At 38.3% G+C, this 19,565-nt stretch overlaps 1 protein-coding gene across 4 annotated transcripts in view; it reads right to left on the minus strand.

Annotated features, from left to right (window-relative positions):
* Positions 1–19,565, minus strand: part of PTN (pleiotrophin) — a 114,084-nt gene that overhangs the window by 30,911 nt on the left and 63,608 nt on the right. The window contains exon 1 of one of the 4 annotated variants that reach the window (XM_032761869.1): positions 10,592–10,610. The exons of the other annotated variants lie outside the window; for them this stretch is intronic. The gene's annotated coding sequence lies outside the window, so the exon portion shown is untranslated. Of the gene's footprint in view, positions 1–10,591; positions 10,611–19,565 lie in introns of those variants that run through there. 4 annotated transcript variants of the gene reach the window in all.

Raw genomic sequence — 19,565 nt, forward strand, 5'->3', positions numbered from 1 at the left:
AATATGAGCTGACTGGAAAGAAGGAAAGATAAGTACTGAATGGGAGTTGGAGAGATAGTAGAATGGAGATACACTCTACCTGCCTCTAATGTTAATTTAGAATAATTAAGAATATTAAGAATTGAGTAAATGGTGGATTTCAGCACTTAAATCTTCTATAAAAAAATGCACACAAGTCCATGTGTACAATGGGTCACCTGTGTACAATACATGTTCAACAACAGCTTTGAATTGAAGAACATCGTTCTTCTCAACCTCTTCTCCCCTTCCTTCTATCTTGCTCATCATTCTACTTAAGCCTATATTTTGAGAGCTTAGATTTTTCTGGGTAGAGAAAATGAATAAAGGTTATTTAAAAGAAGAGAGTATGGAGTTTTAAAAATGCAATGATTGAGTTTATCCAAAAATTCAAGTATGCCCAAAACAATACCCAACTAGCCTGCTGGTGCCTTGCTGTTGTAATAAATACTTGAGTAATTAGTATATGGGTAGATAACATTTCCCCTTGCTTGTGATATTTGCATAGTTGATTGTTTATTTGTCCTTAGCACCAAGTGAGGGCAAAAGCTCTTCCTGCATGAAGTTTAACTCTACCTGTTCTCCAACAGACTGAGTGCCAAAAGAGAGCCGAGGCAAAAACATTGATTCTAAGGAAGTGATCAGGATCGTGGCATATTTTTTTAATCTGGGGAAAATAAAATAGTGCAAGAATGAAGCCTTACTAAATTGACTCCATTCTTCTGAATAATTTACTTATTTCTCACCCCCTTTTACTACTGCCATCATTCTTGTACTTGCCCTAATAGACTTAATTGCATATTAACAATTAAGTTGAAGACTACCATATTTGGGTTCTGGTGCCTGGAAATTATTGTTAAGTTATCTCAATGAAATCTGAAACTCAATGATTAAAAGACATTAAAGAAACCAACTTTAGGGGAATGTGTTTATTAAATCTCAATCTCTTTTCTGGATAAATAGCTGATTAGGAAAAGACAGCTCCCCTTTGCCTTAGTATTTTAAGGAGATCTAGAATTTTCAAGATGGTAATATCTAAAGTAAATACAGAGAAAGGATGCTGGAAATTACTTTAGCGACCTATTTGGGGGATTAACACAGGATCTGGAGGCAAAAGCTTTGGCCCAAACTTCAGCTATACCACTTACTTTTTGAGTGTCCTTGAACAAATTACCAAATCACAATGGATTGAACTGTTTTGACATCTGCAAAATGGGAGTGGTTGTAACAATTACTTGAGAGACTTGTCAGGAAGATTGCAAGATACAGACATCGAGATAACCAGAATATTAAGAAATATAGTATTAGTTGCTGAATAAAATTAGTATACCCCTTTACTCTTATTACTTACTACAAAGAAGTGCTTTTTTATTGTTTTAAAAAAAGCATTATACTTTGTTTTATCTAGTATTATCCAAAAGCAAAACAAAACAAACAAAAAGGGACAGAGAGAGAGACATGATTTAATTGAGACCAACTAAAGTTGTGTTCAGCCTTATCAGGACACAAATTAAATCTCCTTTACTTCTTGGAAGCTTAATAAGAACTCAAGGACCTTCATCCCCAGTATTTCTTTTGAGTTCGCTGAAGTCAAGAGGTCCAATGTTGCAATGTTGATAATTAGGAAATATGTAAATGCAATTTAACTTGTGTGAAATGAGAAAAAACATCTCACTTTGCAACTACATATTATACCCTTCATGTGATAAAACTATTACACCTCCCACTTTTTATTTAAAGTACCTAAGATTTTAAAATAGCTACTACTCATTACACTTTTTGCTAGTGAAAAATATCAGCAAAACATGGCATTAAACAGAGGAATGAATAGTCATAATAAAAGATTGTCTCTGCCCTTTGTCAATACCTGGGGATGTGTAATTTACCAAAGAAGTGCTGGAAACAATCAGTTTTGAGAGTAGCCTCATATGACAGTAAATGATTTGTGATGCTTCTGCATTATGTTTCACATTGCCAGATTGTTCTAGATATTGTGTGATTCAGTTGCATAAACTCTCGTGAAATAGTAACTTTCTGACCTCTTTATTGTAAAACAAAACACAAGTTATAGAAAAACCACACAAACCCACTAAAGAGCTTAGCAAATTATTGTAAGATTTTTCCAGTCATGTGAGAAGGCTTTACATGTTTCCCATCCCAATGACCGTCTCATCCCTCCAAAAGTAACTCATATAGTAATTATTTATTTGTATTATTTGAAGGTTCTATTCAAGGGTGCTTCCCTTGACTTGTCTAATTTTATTTTATTTTATTTTATTTTTTAACTGATACATCTTTCAATTTGCTTTTACTATACAGGATTACCCTCCATCACTTTCTTTTTCTTGCTTTTTACTTTTACAAAACCCAGGCCATTTAATCATTAGTATCCCATATTCCAGATTTTGATGATTGCAAATTCATGGTGCAATTCAATACTCTCTTCAGTTGCAAATTGGCAGCTGGATGCAGAGGCTTAATCAGACTCAGGTTCTGTCCCTTTGGTAAGAATGTAAATAACATTGCATTCTTTCACCAGGAGCTACAAAATATTTGGGTTTTGCTCTTTTGTGATGTTAACAGCCATTGGTACTTAATGAGTATGGAGGGGGGTTGCAAAATGGTGATATTCTCATTCTAGTCTTTCATTTTCATACAATACTTAATTCCATAAAGAAATGTTTTCCTTCATCTAATATTTTGTTCAGCTGTTTAAAGTTCATAAAGATATATGGGATAAATGCTTGATTATTTCCTTTTATTTATCTAGTTTTCAAGATTATGAATTTGCTCTCTACTATCATTAAAATACAGCCAATGACTTTTTCTTTTTTTAATGTTATTATAAATTCATGCATTTATTCATATTTGATAGGTTTTAAGCCATCACATTCTTTTTATCTTTATTGAAGCTCTAATTGTCCCATCTTTGGCCCGTGTAAGCTTCACTAAATTAAGTTGTCTTGTGAATTATTTTAACACTAGCCTTATAATCTTTTGTAAGTTCCATGCTCTCTGGTATATCAAGATTTTCCAGGTCTATCCTTCAAGAATCTTTGTTTGTTCGTTTTGATAATAATAAATGATATTTTAAGACCAAAATCTGGGCACTAGGGATGCTCAGCTTCAATGAGTTTGTCTTTATTTCCAGCCCATTTTCTGTGAGCAGAGTGAGGAAAGGACAAAGGAAATGATAGAACTAAATATAAAATTAATGATTTGATTATCTTACATTACATAAACATTAGTCTCATGATAATATTAATACTAAACCCACCAATTATGAATTTTAAAAGCAGTTAAACTGATTTTACATAGGTGATCTCCTTTTGGCTCTCATTTTTATAGTTGCTTGACATCTATGTAATCAGACATTTTAGTCATTACATACTTACAGGGGCCAAGGGAAAATTTCCCCTTTGCCCTGTGAAGGTTACCTAAAAATCACTGAGAAAAGGTAAATAAACAGGAGAAATGGCATATAAATTTATTTGATCATATTTTTATGTGACATGGGAGCATTCAGAACAAAGACCCAAAGATTCAGGAGAAAAACTATCTATTTTTATGCCTAGGCTCAACAAAATATGGACAGTTGTGTAAAAGTATGATTAGGCAAAAGGTATAATCTAGTGCGAACAACAGGCTGAATGACGAAACCCAGCAAAGCCTGCCTGTTTAGAGTCTTCTTAGTCTCTCTCTGTGTACGTTTGCTTTCTCCACATGTGGGGCAGGGCCCTTTCTGGAATGGAGGTCTTATGATTTATACTCAAAGTAGGTCAGATAATTTCTTTATGGCCAGTTTTTACACAGAAAGGTGTAGGGAAGTTAGAGTAATATCTTTAGGTTCTATGGCTGGTTTTGGGGAAAAAGAGTTCTGGTTTCTATGACGTGCCTTGTGGAAGAGTTTCTGTGACTATTGACAATCTATTTTACTTTCCCTTATAAATATAGTATTATTTTAGCTGAGATGCCCAAGGGATTTTTTTCTTTAAAGTACAACAATTTTCCTGAAAAATAACTAGGTGTTTTTCATTTTGGTTAAATATTTTCAGACAGTAATGAGATCTTTGCTTTGCCTATTTTCAATATTTGTCATTTTATCTCAAATCCTTTTTATATTTTTTATTTGAAAGCAATTGCTTTTTTATCTTCAATTTATCTTAAGGTATTACTTGTGCTTATTCAATCTTGTGTCCCTTCTAGTTTAGTCTTCATTTCTAAAATAGATTTCTTATAATTCTAATTCTTTCCTAGTTTTGTCACCTCATTGCTGAGTTTTCTAATTATAATTTGTGATGCTCTTTTACATTTCATATTGTTTTCTTAGTGCTTTCTAACTCATTTTGAAAGAGTAGGTTACTGTAGCAGGACAAGCCATGGACAAAACCCTTCAGACACCGAGATAGTGAAGGGAGTGGCTTTAATCAGCTGGGAGCATCAGTGGCCTAGCATCTTAAAATCCGAGCTCCTCAGGTGCTCAACTTCTGTCCCTTTTAAGGGCTAACAACTCTAAGGGGGTCCACGTGAGAGGGTCGTGATCGATTGTGCAAGCCACGGGGTATGTGACAGGGGCTGTGAGCACCAATGGTCAGAGTGAAACAGAACAGAATGAGAAGTTTCACAATGTCCTTCCATACAATGTCTGGAATCTATAGATAACAACAGTTGCTAGGTCAGGGGTGGAATTTTAACTACCAGGCTTAGGTCAGGCAGGCCCAGGCCTGGTTTCAGATCTGGTTCCTTGGTTTCAGGTCTGGTGCCTAGGCACTGGGCTACCTGCCTTTTGTTTCACTTCTCTTTCCTTTTCTGAGTACAAAACAATATGAGAGGGTTTCTCTTGTCCCTCATTTCTCCTCTTCAAGACTCTCACTTTTTATTAGTTGGAGTTCTCACTCTTATTTTTGCTACTTATGTCTTCTTGTGCAATAGATTGATAGTGATTCATATAGTACACTTGTGCTGAAGCATTTTGGTGAACCAACATAGCAATGAAGATTTTTATCATTTGAAGAAGTACAGGTAGCAAACAAGGGAGCAGTAAGCAGGTTCCTATTACTATTATAACTCTTATTGTAAGAGTTTTAAAGTTTCTTAGTGCTGGGAACCACCTTCTAAACATGGCTTCAGGGTCGAATCCATGCTACACTTGTACGGGCACATGTGCCAGTTTTGTCATATTTTTAACTATGTCTTTAACTACTTGCCTTTGATTATCTATGTGTAGACAGTAATTAGTAAGGTTAAATTTCTTATAGACCTCTCTTTCAGCTGCTAGCAAGTAGTTGAGAGCCAATCTATTTTGATAGATAGGATCTCTTATCTGAGTTTCTTGCTGGGCCAGAATAGTCAAGGCTTGACGGGTTTTATCAGTGATGATTTCTAAAACAGCTTGCAACCGTATCATTCAGTTGAGCATGTAAATGGGGCTCTGGTATCCCCATGAGCCATCTTGTGCCTAAGTACCAGGCCTATAATATTGTATGATTCACTTACGGGGCTATTCATTATTTTTCAATTTTTTTATAGCTATGCTTTTCTTTTTGCAGGAAGCATACACAGGGAAGCCCAGGAGTTCGCCTGCTTTTATGGGTAGTAGGAAGAAAGATGGTTTAATAGTGCCAATAACACAACTACCTGACCACTGGTCAGGCAGCTTAGCATAGGTTCTATGTCCACATATCCAGTATAGCCTAGTGGGGGCCATCCAGTCCCAGTGGGATTCTGGGTGGGCTTAAACGGTCTGCAACTTTGGAAATTTACTGAATGGATTTTTATCTGTGTGGTTTGAACTCCACCATGTAACTGTTTTTGTGGTACTATTACACAGTTTTTGTCCTAGGCAACTAAGTCATCCTACAGAATGAGTGAATTCTTTCCTTTTTCTAGCTATGCAATGTTTTCCAATAATTGAGACTTTTTGAACCTAGAAATGATCAGGGTGATTCTTTAGGGCTGGGAATTCATCAGGAACTGGGTCCGTAGGCACTAATTCTCAGGCATCTTATGGCCATTGATCTCCTATTACAGTTCCTCCACAAACATAACATTTAGAGACTGCGCTACATACCTTGGATAGAATAGCATTATGCAAACAAGTTTCTTTTAGAGTCCCGGTACACTTATAATAACTATAAAATAATAGGACTGTAGCAATCTTTTATCCTACCTCAGTGACTTGATGTATATACTGGGAACAGTCCTCAGTCTGAGGAAGGTCAGTGGAAGTCCTTACTGTACAAGTCCAAATTTTAAGGAAAATGAGTCCCGCGATGAGTTTCCTCATGCTTCAGCCGTGCGTGGACCAGTCAGCTTCCAGGTGTGACTGGAGCAGGGCTTATCGTCTTCTTCAGAGTCACTGTGCAGGAGTTGGCGAAGCTGCTCCCATTCACGTACAGCTCCCAGTCTACTGATGTTTAAGTATGGTCTTGGAGGTTGGGCCCACTAGAATAAACTGAATCCAATACCTCTACACAGTTATGTTCAACTGGGCTCTCTGACACCAGGAGTAAGGTGGCGGGATTTAGGGTTTTGCAAACTTCAATGGTTATGCAGGGGTTTTCACAGAGCAAGCTTTGGTATCAAGTTAGTCTAGCATTCATTAGCTAATGACGTCCTTTGGTATTTATTAAAGTCACCACAGCATGGGGGGACTTTATGTTTAGGTTTTGCCTAAGAGTTAGCTTATCTGCTTCTTGTGCTAACAGGGTCGTTGCTGCCAGGGCCCTTAGACATGGGGGCCAGCCTTTGGAAACCCCATCTAGTGTTTTGAGAGATAGGCCACTGGCCTTGGCCAGGACCTTACAGTCTGGGTTAAAACTCCAACTGCCATTTTTTTTTTTTTTTTTTGACACATAGAGTGTAAAAAGTTTTGTCAGGTCAGGTAGCCCCAGGGCTGGGGCTGACCTGAGTTTTTCTTTTAACTCATGAAAAGCTTGCTGCTGTTGGTCGTAATAGATGTAGTTTATCTAATTTATATTTTTATTAACTGTCACCTACTAAAATATTGACTTAAATCCTGTAGCTATTTGATTTCAAGTTTTAAATTGATCTGGTATTCCTCATGGGACTCCAACCGCGCCTAAATGGACATGAGAGTCGAAAGAACTATAAGGGGCTTCTCTTGCTTTACAATGTCTTATTTTTTTCCTTCCGGTTGATGAAATGCCAGAGTGAAAGGGATAGCCAATTGGGCTAAAGTATAAGTGCCACTCCAGTTATTTGGCAGAGTGCCCAGTAAAGGTCCACCACAATACCACCACACATCCTCTTGGGGATGAACAATGGCTGACTGACTGATAAGCTCTTGAAAATTCTTAAGCTCATCGCATCCCTTCAGGTCTCCAAGGAATGCTAAGTTTCCTCCCTGTCGTGAGAGACAACGAAGTGAACTTAGTGTTGGGAGACGGAGGCTGGATGGCCCTCGGGGGGCTGACCCGCAGGGTGCCAGACTTTGGGATATAGCAGAGAGAGCTTGGCATGACTTATTAATCCAGGCTGTAGAATCCTGGAAAAGAGCTCCCATGTAGCCCACACCTGGCTGACTGGAGGACCACCTTAGTGGAAGGGGGACAATCAGGGCCTCTGGCCTGCCATGTGCACAAGCATAACAATTGCTTTTGTTTTGTTTTTGTTTTTTGTTTTTTTGTTTTTTTGTTTTTTGAGACGGGTTCTTGCTCTTTCTCCCAGCCCAGAGTGCAGTGGTGCAATCTCGGCTCACTGCAAGCTCTGCCTCCTGGGTTCACACCATTCTCCTGCCTCAGCCCCCCAAGTAGCTGGGACTACAGGCGCCCGCCACTGCGCCCGGCTAATTTTTTGTATTTTTAGTAGAGACGGGGTTTCACCGTGTTAACCAGGATGGTCTCGATCTCCTGACCTCGTGATCCGCCCGCCTCGGCCTCCCAAAGTGCTGGGATTACAGGCGTGAGCCACCGCGCCCGACCTGCTTTTGTTTAACAGTTGCTTTTGTTTGCAGATGGAATATTTGATCCATTCCAACCAGGCATTTGCATCTTGGTATGCCGTCTTAATTGCCAAAGTTTGTTTTAAGTTTTTAACTTTTAAGATCTTCTTGTAAAATGAATGTTTCCTTTAGCACCTATTTTTATTAGTTTTTAGACCAAAGAAAGCCAAATACCATTTTACATTTAACAATGCTTTTTGTATGATTTTTATACTAGATAAGCTAAGTTTTACCTTTATATTAGTGTGTTATTAATGTTAAACTTAATTTTAATAAAATCTTATAGACATATTTATCTAATTTTTAATGTTTGATCATAAGTAAGATTTTATAGACTCTTTTTAACCTTTTATAATTTTTGTTAAAGAGGAGATTGGTGCTTTACGAAAACCTCTTATGTTTTTACTTTAATGTCCAGTTCACAGAAAAACTGGATGATACCTTTTTAACTTTAGCTAATATGTTTACACACAGAATTTTCTTTACAATTAACGTTTTAAAACTTGCTTATCCATGGAAATCATCATTCTCAGTAAACTATCGCAAGGACAAAAAACCAAACACTGCATGTTCTCACTCATAGGTGGGAATTGAACAATAAGAACACATGGACACAGGAAGGGGAACATCACACTCCGGGGACTGTTGTGGGTTGGGGGAGGGGGGAGGGATAGCATTAGGAGATATACCTAATGCTAAATGACGAGTTAATGGGTGCAGCACACCAACATGGCACATGTATACATATGTAACAAACCTGCACATGTACCCTAAAACTTAAAGTATAATAATAATAAAATAAAATAAAAACTTGCTTAAACTTTCAAAACAATGATTTTTTTTTTAACTTTTTAATGTAGGTAAAAATCCACATTCTTATGCCTCCTTATAATCCTTTTACCAAAGGTATATTTTACTTTCCTTATACACCTTGCACATAAACTGTTTCTTCAGTAGTACTCAGGAGGCCTTATTACTTTTAAATTATACAACATTTTTTGCATAATTTTTTTATAACCTTTTTTCTTTCACGATTTTCGCAGACAATTCTTCGACATGTCTCAACTTTCTGACTTATCACAAACATTTTTTTTAAAAACAACTAGTTAATTTATTTCAGGACAAGAATTTACCATATAACACTCTTTTTACATAAATTCTGCCTCCCCTCTTTTTTTTCCTTTTGAAGATAACCATTCTTTTTTTTTTTTTTTTTTTTTTAAAGCGAACTTTATGTCTGTGGACTAGACTAAGGCCACAAGATTAGAAGTTACTATAATACATATTACACTGTTAACTTTTAGCAAACTTTACTTTTGTTGAAAACCTTGTAAGTTTGGGATTTCAATTATTCTTTGCTATTAATAAGATCTTGTTTAGTCTAAATTAACTTAGAATTGGTATAGATGGCCTTTTTTTATTTTTTATTTTTTTTCTGTTAGCAAAGCAGCTGCCGCTACAGGTTGAGCACATCTGGGCTATCCGCAGGTTACTGGGTTAAGGATTTTTGATAGGAAGGCCTCAGTGCTTTCCAGATACACCCTTGTTTACACTGACAACAAAGTGGTATTACAGTGTTACAGGGTTACTGAGAATACCTTTAATTATCAATTATAGGTTTTAAATTTGCCTTGGCTTTTAAAGGAATCGGGTATATTGTTTTTTTCTTAACTACTTGTATATTTCTTTCTCTTTCTCTCTGACTTTCTGTCTCTTTCTCTCTCTCTCTGACTTTCCTTTTGCATCTGTCTCTTCCTCTCTTTCTGCCTCTATCTTTCTCTGTCTCTCTCTTTTCTTGACTCCTTCTTTGTCTCTCTGTCTCTTCCTGTCTTTTCCTCTCTCTCTTTGCCTCTTTTTCTCTCTCTTTCCTCTGCTGGCCTTTCCTTGCCTCTGCCAGCCGCTTATGCTGCTGTTCTCTTAACTACTGTGGGAGAGAAGGGGATCTAAAACCAGCTGTAACTGTCTATGTATGGAAACTGGTCTGCGTGCCTTGGCTTACAGGTTACCTTGTGCCATACCTCTGAAACAAGGGACCTGTCTAGGCTTCCTTCTGATGGCCAACCCACCTCAAATGCTGGCCAGTCTATTTCACACAAAGTTCTAAGTTTTCCTGGTAGCATAGTAACACCGTAATCTCCCTTAAATCCTTTCTTGAAATTTTTCAACATAGTTCCTAGTGGGGTGGGCTTACTTTGTGCCTGACCCGTGTCTCCTCGAGACAAAACACCACACTTGCACCACACACACACTACAAAACAAAGAACGGGTAAAAAGGGCACACACACACTTTTACAGTTTACGCCAAACCAGAATCAAAACCAAAATCGGAGTATCAAGAAATCCAAGCCAGGTCAAAACCAAAACCAAAGTATCAAGCAATCTAACTCAAGTCAAAAACAAAAACCAAAGCGCCGATACAGGCACACCGTGGGTGATCAGGCCACGCTTCCACTCAAATGGAGTAGGCAAGTTCCCAAGATCAATCCTGTCAAGCAATTCAAACCAAGTCAAAACAAAAACAAAAACCAAAGAGCTGATAAAGGCACGCCGTGGGTGATCAGGCCACGCTTCCACTCAAATGAGTGGGCAAGTTCCAAAGACTAGTCTTACAAGTTTTAGACGTCCAGACTCCAAGTGCCAGTTCCTTCCCGGTGTTCAGCCACTGCGTTGATCCTCCACGGGGGCCTGCCACACACTGCTCTGGCGAGGCGTCCCACTGGGGCAAATGCCTACCCGGGAGCTCTCTCAGGATCTGCGTCGCTCCGGCTGGTTAGAGTCCCCCGCAGGGATGTTCCACAGGGTAGGCTAAAGCCGCCTAAGGAGCTGCCTGGACCGTCCATTACTCACCTCGCTTGCGGGTCAGCGAACCCAGAAATGTAGCAGGACAAGCCACAGACAAAACCCTTCGGACACCGAGATAGTGAAGGGAGTGTCTTTAATCAGCTGGGAGCATCAGCAGCCTAGCGTCTTAAAATCCGAGCTCCTCAGGTGCTCAACTTCTGTCTCTTTTAAGGGCTAACGACTCTAAGGGGGTCCACGTGAGAGGGTCGTGATCGACTGAGCAAGCCAGGGGGTACGTGACGGGGCTGTGAGCACCGATGGTCGGAGTGAAACAGAACAGAACGCGAGGTTTCACAATGTCCTTCCATACAATGTCTGGAATCTATAGATAACAACAGTTGCTGGGTCAGGGGTGGAATTTTAACTACCAGGCTTAGATCAGGCAGGCCCAGGCCTGGTTTCAGATCTGGTTCCTTGGTTTTGGGTCTGGTTCCTGGGCGCTGGGCCACCTGCCTTTTGTTTCACTTCGCTTTCCTTTTCTGAGTATAAAACAATATAAAAGAGTATGAGAGGGTCTCTCTTGTCCCGTATTTCCCCTTCTTTCCTAGTTCTGTCATCTCATTGCCGTGTTTTCTAATTATAATTTGTGATGCTCTTTTACATTTTATATTGTTTTCTAACTCATTTTGAAACAGTAGGTTACAAAGGTTTTTGTTGTTCTGTTTCTTGAGCATATTCAGAAATTCTTGAATTGGCCATATAAATAATGGTCTTCCCCTCTTTCTGTTCATTCTCTCCTTTTAAGTTACTTTTATGAGATTTGACCTCAATACATTTCTCTTGTTCATATTTATGTTCACATAGCTTTTCTAATTTCACAAAATCTGTTATTCTCTTCTTTCCTATGATCGTGAAAACATGGTATCTATCTTTCTGAGTTTTTCAGGTTCTGTTCTCTTCTTACTTTTATCTAGTCTTTCTCTTTCTCTTTTGTTTCTACTGTTGCTCTCTTGATGAATTTTGATTTTGTTCACAGCAGTTCATCCTTACAGTGGGTTCCTGCCCCAGAAGGGAGTCCTGGTGGGTCAGCTTTTATTCTCACATTGGCTCACCATGATCTACAGTGCACTTGTGTGGGCTGTTTTGGGTTCCCCCCCATCAGATCTGTCTGATGTTTTGTTGCTTCTCCCTATCTTGTTTTGTTCAAATGCCAACAGCATTCAAGTCTTGTGGTTACTAGTGGTTTGCTCCCATTCACTTTTGCTTTCAGGTTTGTGAGAGAAAAATTTATCCTGATTTTTGCTTTAAATCTTGACCATGGGTTTTGGTCTTGCTGTCAAGCTGCTTCATCTTTTTTTTTTTTTTTTTTGAGACAGAGTCTCGCTGTGTCGCCCAGGCTGGAATGCAGTGGCACAATCTCGGCTCACTGCAAGCTCCGCCTCCCAGGTTCATGCTATTCTCCTGCCTCAGCCCCCTGAGTAGCTGGGACTACAGGCGCCCGCCACCGCACCTGGCTAATTTTTTGTATTTTTAGTAGAGACGGGGTTTCACCATGTTAGCCAGGATGGTCTCGATCTCCTGACCTCATGATCCGCCCGTCTCGGCCCCCCAAAGTGCTGGGATTACAGGCATGAGCCACCGCGCCCGGCTTTTTTTTTTTTTTTTGAGATGGAATCTTGCTCTGTCACCAGGCTGGAGTCCAGTGGCATGACCTCTGCTCACCGCAACCTCCACCTCTTGAGTTCAAGCAATTCTCCTGCCTCGGCCTCCCAAGTAGTTGGGATTACAAGTGTGCGCCACCCTGCCCAGCTAATTTTTGTATTCTTAGTAGACACAGGGTTTCACCGTGTTGACCAGGGTGTTCTCAATCTCCTGACCTCGTGATCCTCCCGCCTCTGCCTCCCAAAGTGCTGGGATTACAGGCGTGAGCCACTGTGCCCAGCCTGCTCCATCTATTTTTATGTGAAGATTCAGGAAGTTTCCAAAACTATCTTGACACATCTTTCCACCCCAAATTAACACATTATTTCATTAAACGTTTTGGAGGCACCTACCCTATGCCAGCCACTGGGTGGCATTCTCAAGACACAACAGTGACAAGTGATAAGACAGATGTTTTGGCTTGTTCTCATGAAGCTTGCACTCCAATAAAGCATCAGTGACAAGTAAATAGCCAATTATAATTCACTGTCCTCTCATAAGAAGTATAGAATGTCATGAAGTACAAGGGAAGGGCAATTATTTTGCATTTCCCTTTTTTGATTGTCAATTAATTTTAAGACAGGTATTCAGTTAATGCCAAAGATTTAATTTCCCTGAAGTTCCCTATAAAGTGAACAAAACCACTTATAGCTAGAAGTTCTTTTATAAGGTATTAGCTATTAATAAATGTCCTGATTATTTTAGTCATAGTCAAATGCTTGTCTTTTCTTATTCACCAGAAATAATTTTATTTTAGTTAAGAAAGCACAGTATTCATTTAGTTAACAAATTTATTTATAGTACTTACCATATTCAAGTATCTGTTTTAAGCACTTTACAAATATTGACTCATGGTAATATTAAACGATATTTGGATCATTACAAATAGTTTATCCATTTACTAAATTATTCAACAACTTTGTAAGAGTTGCAGCCTTTGTGGCATACATTATACTAGGCAATAAAAATAAGGAGTTGAACAACACAGACAAGATCCCTGACCACACAATGCTTATATTTAGTGGGCAAGCTAGAAAATAACACGGAAAAAAATCGACGAGTAAAGAGATTCATACACAAGGTAATTTCTGATTGTGGTAAATTTGTGACAAGAAAATTAAAAATGATATCATAAAGAGTGACCCAACGAGCACTATTTAGGTAGGGGGTTATGGGTGGCTTCATCCGATGGCTAAGAAAGAGCAAGTGAGGTATGGTATCTCTACTGAAAATATTTTGCATCATGGACTCCAAATTATCACTTTTCCTTCCTCGTTATTCTCTTCTAAGACTAGAAGGCCTCCAAGCTTTTAACATTCTTCTAGAATTCAGTAGTTAGCCATCCATTTCTCCTGATCCCCACTCTACTGCAGGCTCTGCATCCATATAATCTTCCTAGCTTTGACCAACATCAAACAATTTCTCACTCTTATTGGCTCACTAGCAGGCAATGTGATCAAACCTGAAATCGTACCAATTCATAATCTGTATTAATATCCAATGTCATATAATTTCAGAATTAAAAACAAACAAATCAAGAAATGTTTACATTTTCCAAGAAAAATAATGACCCTTTTTAAATTTAAACATGATATCACAAAGTGTTCTTTTCCCATGTGTTCTGACTTGGTAATATAGTAGAAAATCCGTTTTGACTAAAAGCATGGAGCATTATCACCTCTGCTCCCTATTAATCTTTACAAGGATGAGTAGGTTTCATGAAAACTGTCTTCTACTTCAAATTCGTCTCTAATTACACAGAAGCACACAGGCGTAAGAAAGAAAATAAATCAACCAAAACAAGTATTCGAAGGAAATACACTGGGTTTTCTCTTCATAATATAACTGTGATAGTAAAGGTATGTTTGTTCAATTATTCTAGGGAGCCAAATGAGTTCAAAGAGGACTCGGCGGTTTGTATTATTCCTTTACTGCTTTAATTTATTATAATTGAAAAGAGCTGGAGACTGACTTTGAGAATCATAGAATTGTTCAGTTTCCTCCTAATCCTTTTCATTGTCTATCTGCTGCAACATGGTATAGGGGAGCAAATAAGAGTTTTAGACCAAGTCAGAGCTGAGTGAGAATCACAACTCTGGCTAGGGAATGTGAAGCAAAACATTTACTTTCTCTGAAACTTATTTTTCTTAGCAATAGATGTGGGTATAATATCTTCCCCACAAAGTTTTGGGATTAGAGATTACGTATGAAAATTAAGCAACACAGTTCCTGGCACAGAGCAGACTCATAATATCTTTTCTCAATAAGCTTTTCTAACTTCAGTTGCAGCCCTCTTGCCCCTTCATCTTTAATTATACGAAGTCAATAAATGGACACAGTGGATATAATTTCCCTATACCAGCATGCCAAACACTGAATGTTCCTTGGGTAAAAATAGCAATCCAATTCTTCTTTTTACCAGATTATTGTACTATCTCCCTAATTCATCTTCCTGTTGTCTTTCTTATTTCCTTCTAAACCACAATCTGCTGAGACCAAGATGTCTAGACTGTCTAAAAGCTTTCCTTCTTGGAGGCACCTTTCAGTCTGTCTTTTCCACTCCTGCACCCGATCTATGTATCTTTAGCCAGAAAGAAGTACTTATAATTATTTAAACCCAGAAACATTTTGATCTATCCTGTGTGATTAGAAATTCTTTCCCAATCCCCTTTCCTGGCAAATCCTTATCACTGTCCAAGGTTTAGCTCAAGGCTTTCGCCCTCAACAAAGCCTTTGGCAAGATAACAGTATCTCTATCTCTGGAGCACATTGTGCCACATCCATTCCACGGACCCTCCTCATTCACAACCCTGAATGTGCACATGGCATATTATTGATTCCATAAAATGTGGCATATAAAACTGAAAAGGAAATGACATGAGCCATCTAGACCATTATATTTAGTAACTATCATGTCTTTAAATCTCTCCAATTTATTTTCTTTGATTACCAATGCTAGCAATTGACTTTCTTTTAAGGAGTTATTTCTCTATAAAAAAACCAAACTAGAAATAAAATAAAATAAAGTCCCACATTATAATTTAATACATAAAGGAAGTAGAGAATAACAAAGCTGTCCTGAAAGGTAGATACAGAAAGTCCACTATAGTTCCTTACCAGCTGTTTGACTGGTTCACATACACTAGCCAATAAGTAAATCCTTATCTGAGAAAACTACCAGTAACACAAGTCATGGATGCTTGAGGTCCTATTAGGATAACTGACATTTAGAATACTGTCTACTGATGAAGTTCTATCAAAAGCCTTTGGATAATAATGTAATTTTCTGTGTGTGCATGTGTGATTGTGATTGTGTTTGTGTATGTGTATATATAATAGTGTGTATGTGTATACACAAACACTTGTATTCATCTTCCTTCAGTAATCAATACATCCTTTAAGGGAGAGAACATTATCTCTCTGTTATTCATTTGTAAGGTTTAGAACAGTGTTGACAGAGATTTCATTTATATGTTTGTTAAATAAATGAATAAAATAAAGAAGAAAAATGGCCTTGGTAGCCAATATAATAACTAACTATGGTATCTAAAATAACACCCACCTACACATCTCTGTTCCCTTACTGGGCTTTACTTTTTCCTTAGCATGAATTAATGTTGGATGTTGTATTAGCCTGTTTTCACACTGCTATAAAGAACTGCCCAAGACTGGGTAATTTATAAAGGAAAATGGTTTAACTCACTCACAGTTCAGCATGACTGGGGAAGCTGCAGGAAATTTACCAACATGGCGGAAGTCGAAGGGACAAGGCAGCAGGAAGGAGAATGAACGCAGGAGGAACTACCAAATACTTATGAAACCATCGGATTTCATGAAAACTCAAGTAGAAGGACCACGTAAGCAAATGTGTGGAGGTGGCATTTATAAAATATTCATTGTAGACTCTACAAATGTGTAGAGTCTAGAGCACACAGTAACAAGGAACAGTGGATGGACCTCAAACGAAGACAGTGGAAATGAGTTAATCCTGGGAGCTGTGAGGGCGAGAGGAAGAGAGACAGAGTCATTAAGTAGTCTGGAGAAGAGACAAGGAAAGACCACGGAGAGGGTTAAAGGCTGTGAGTTGTATGAACATGACTAAAACCCTAAGTTACCACCAAGGGGTCAGCCGCCATATTCAAGAGTTCATCAAGATATCCTTTGCATAGTTCTGTGGTTATTGTCCTGGTTTGTCTTTATTTTTATCAGTTTTGTGGGTGTTTTAGGTACTTCAGCTCACTTTTGCTTATTTGTTTATTACAAAAGTACTATAATTAGGAGTCCAGAATAAGCACTAAGGCCTCAAAATTTCAGAAGCGCACACACACACACACACACACACAAATAGCCTCTATTTTCTTATTTTCATTTCATTATTTTTATCAACAAAGCACTGGTGTTTCCACAAGGAAGCACTAAGGGCTGCAGCAAGGCATTAAGAGGGGCCTGAGAAGGTGCCCTGACCTCCCCGCCACACCCAATAGCGCCCCCTCCTTACCCCAGCTGTGCCTAGAGCAGCTCCTCCTTCACTACTCACTGACTTCCTTGTAAAAGTCCATTTGTCAAAAAAAGAAAATACATTTAAAGGCCACTGGTCTACCCAATACCAAGGTCTATCTAGTTAGGAGATACAATAGTGACACAGAACAATTTTTTTTTATATACTTTAAGTTCTGGGGTACATGTGCAGAACATGCGGTTTTTTTTACATAGGTACACATGTGCCATGCTGCTTTGCTGCACCCATCAACCCGTCACCTACATTAGGTATTTCTCTTAATGTTGTCCCTCCCCTAGGCCCCCACCCCCTGACAGGCCCTGGTGTGTGATGTTCCCCTCCCTGTGTCCATGTGTTCTCATCAGAACAGTATTTTTTTAAAAGATAGAATAGGAAAAATGCCTCACAGATGGTGATGTAAATATGAAATCTATTATTAGTATGAAAGATGCCTTGCTCACATTAGGTATTCAAAAATATTTGTGAAATTATATTTAAAAATAGAAATTTTATAGTTTACTGTTCTATACTTTATAAAGTCTGAAATGATTTCATCTTGTCATCAAAGATCAAACACACAGCCTAACAAGTACGATTATAATCATGAAGAATTTATGACAGAAAATCATAAGGCCTTAGAGGCCTATTTTAATATGGTGGAAAGAGAAAAGGTTTTGAAGTCAGAATTTTTCACACTGGCTTCATCACTTCTTGTATGTAGGCAAAGTAGTCGATTTCTTTTACTGTCAGTATCCTCATCTATGGAAACACAGAGTTTTCATATGCACACTTATAATTTGTTTGAAGAGTACAGTGAGATAACGTATAAAATGCCTGGCATCCTGTGAGACATGTATTCGGTTCTCCATCAATGGTAGCCCTTGTGGTTCTTTGAGGAAGAGAGGGGAGGTGAAGAAGTGTATATCTCCCCCAAAAAACGTCAGAGGCAGCTTCGCACAGAGGGTGATAATGCAGCCTTTTAAGATGGTTTAGACTTTGATAAGTAAATCTAGAATGGAAAGCATTTCCAATGGAAGAAATAGAATAATCCAAAGTTTCAGGTGAGAAATCAAGAGACCAGTGTGAAGTATATAGGTCAGTTTTAGTAATAAAAGAAGAAAGTACGGTATAGATGAGCTGAAGCCCCAGAATTATCATTAGTATCAGCAACTATTTCATAGACCACCTACTATATGAAAGATAATATCCCAAGTTATGAGGGAGATACAGATGGGAATTATATGTGATATTAGAAACTCTACAAGATTACAGGCTCATTAAGAGGAATCAGACAATAAGATTATATACCGCGTCTTTGTGCGAGATATAAAAATGCTGTAACTAAAAGCAAAGTGTTTATGATAATATTCCTGCCAAAATCTCTTGTGGAAAATTAAAAGGACACTTCTCAACTTTTGGCAGTAAATCTTTTTTTTTTTAGAAAAAATTGTATTGGCAAACTGAATTAGGTTCTGAAGGCAAGACTCTCTAGTATTGGCAAGTTGCAAATAAATGCCCCATGTTGACTAAAAACACAAATCCATAATAATTCAACCTAACTCAGTGAGAAACCACATTTAAAAATGTATAGATCTCAGCTTCAAATTAAAAGGTATTTCTGTCATGATTCTACCACATCTTCATACACTTCTGAAACAACTCAGTATAGCTTTATTAGCTACTGACTTCAGATGGCATTTCTAATAACTGGTGGCTTTATTTGTTCAGATGAAGTGACTCAATTAAAAACATAATTAACAAAACAGCATGCAGATTTTCAAATTCACTGCCATACAACTAAGCAAATGAAGAGTGTCCCACATTATTATGTATTTGGGAGGAAGTAACAAATAACTATTGTATGGCTGATCTTGGTTACGTTTGTGAGGCAGAAATGTCGCAGGTCAGCATCAAGCCCCAACTCAAAGAAAAACCTCTCCTACAAAGGTCAAACACCTAATGAAAGTGTCCATCTGGGAAGTGAGAATTTTGAAGACAGATCTAAATTTGTTAATTCATCTGTTACAGACTATTAAATTTGTGCCAGAAAAGGAATTGATTATTGCAAGACAAGTCCCTGAACGACCCTAGAGACCCAGCTCTTCCTCCTTTCTCTAATGTAGTTCAAGGGCAACTGCAGAATATGCTGGGAATGCAGCATCCTGAGATAAAGAGAAACTATTATAACAGTCCAGGCTCTGTTCTCATCCCTCTTAGAAGAGGATGTCCTGCAATGCTTTAGCTAGGAAATTCCGGTTACCCCTGGATATAAAACCAGGGTGAAATGGGTTTTGAGGGCCCCTCAGCTGCAGTGTGATATAGGGCACATGTACACAAGACTTCATCTGCCTTGGGCAGTTTTCATGAGGTTAGGGACCAGGCTTGCCATTGATTCCAGGCTTCTATTGTCCCTTGCTGCCTATCTGTGAGTAATACAGTTGCTTTGCTTCACTTGTGTGAGTGTTTTGTTTCACCAGACTCATACAAGTTGACTGATACTGGTGCATGGTATTGGTGAAGTCTTTAGAGTCCTCTCCTAGGATGTATACCAGTGCACAGTGAACTTGCTTCACAACTATTGCTTTTAACAGAAAAAAAAAAATC

The sequence above is a fragment of the Hylobates moloch genome, unplaced genomic scaffold (genome assembly GCF_009828535.3).
Source record: "Hylobates moloch isolate HMO894 unplaced genomic scaffold, HMol_V3 SCAFFOLD_1, whole genome shotgun sequence".
NCBI classification, from domain to species: Eukaryota; Metazoa; Chordata; class Mammalia; order Primates; family Hylobatidae; genus Hylobates; species Hylobates moloch.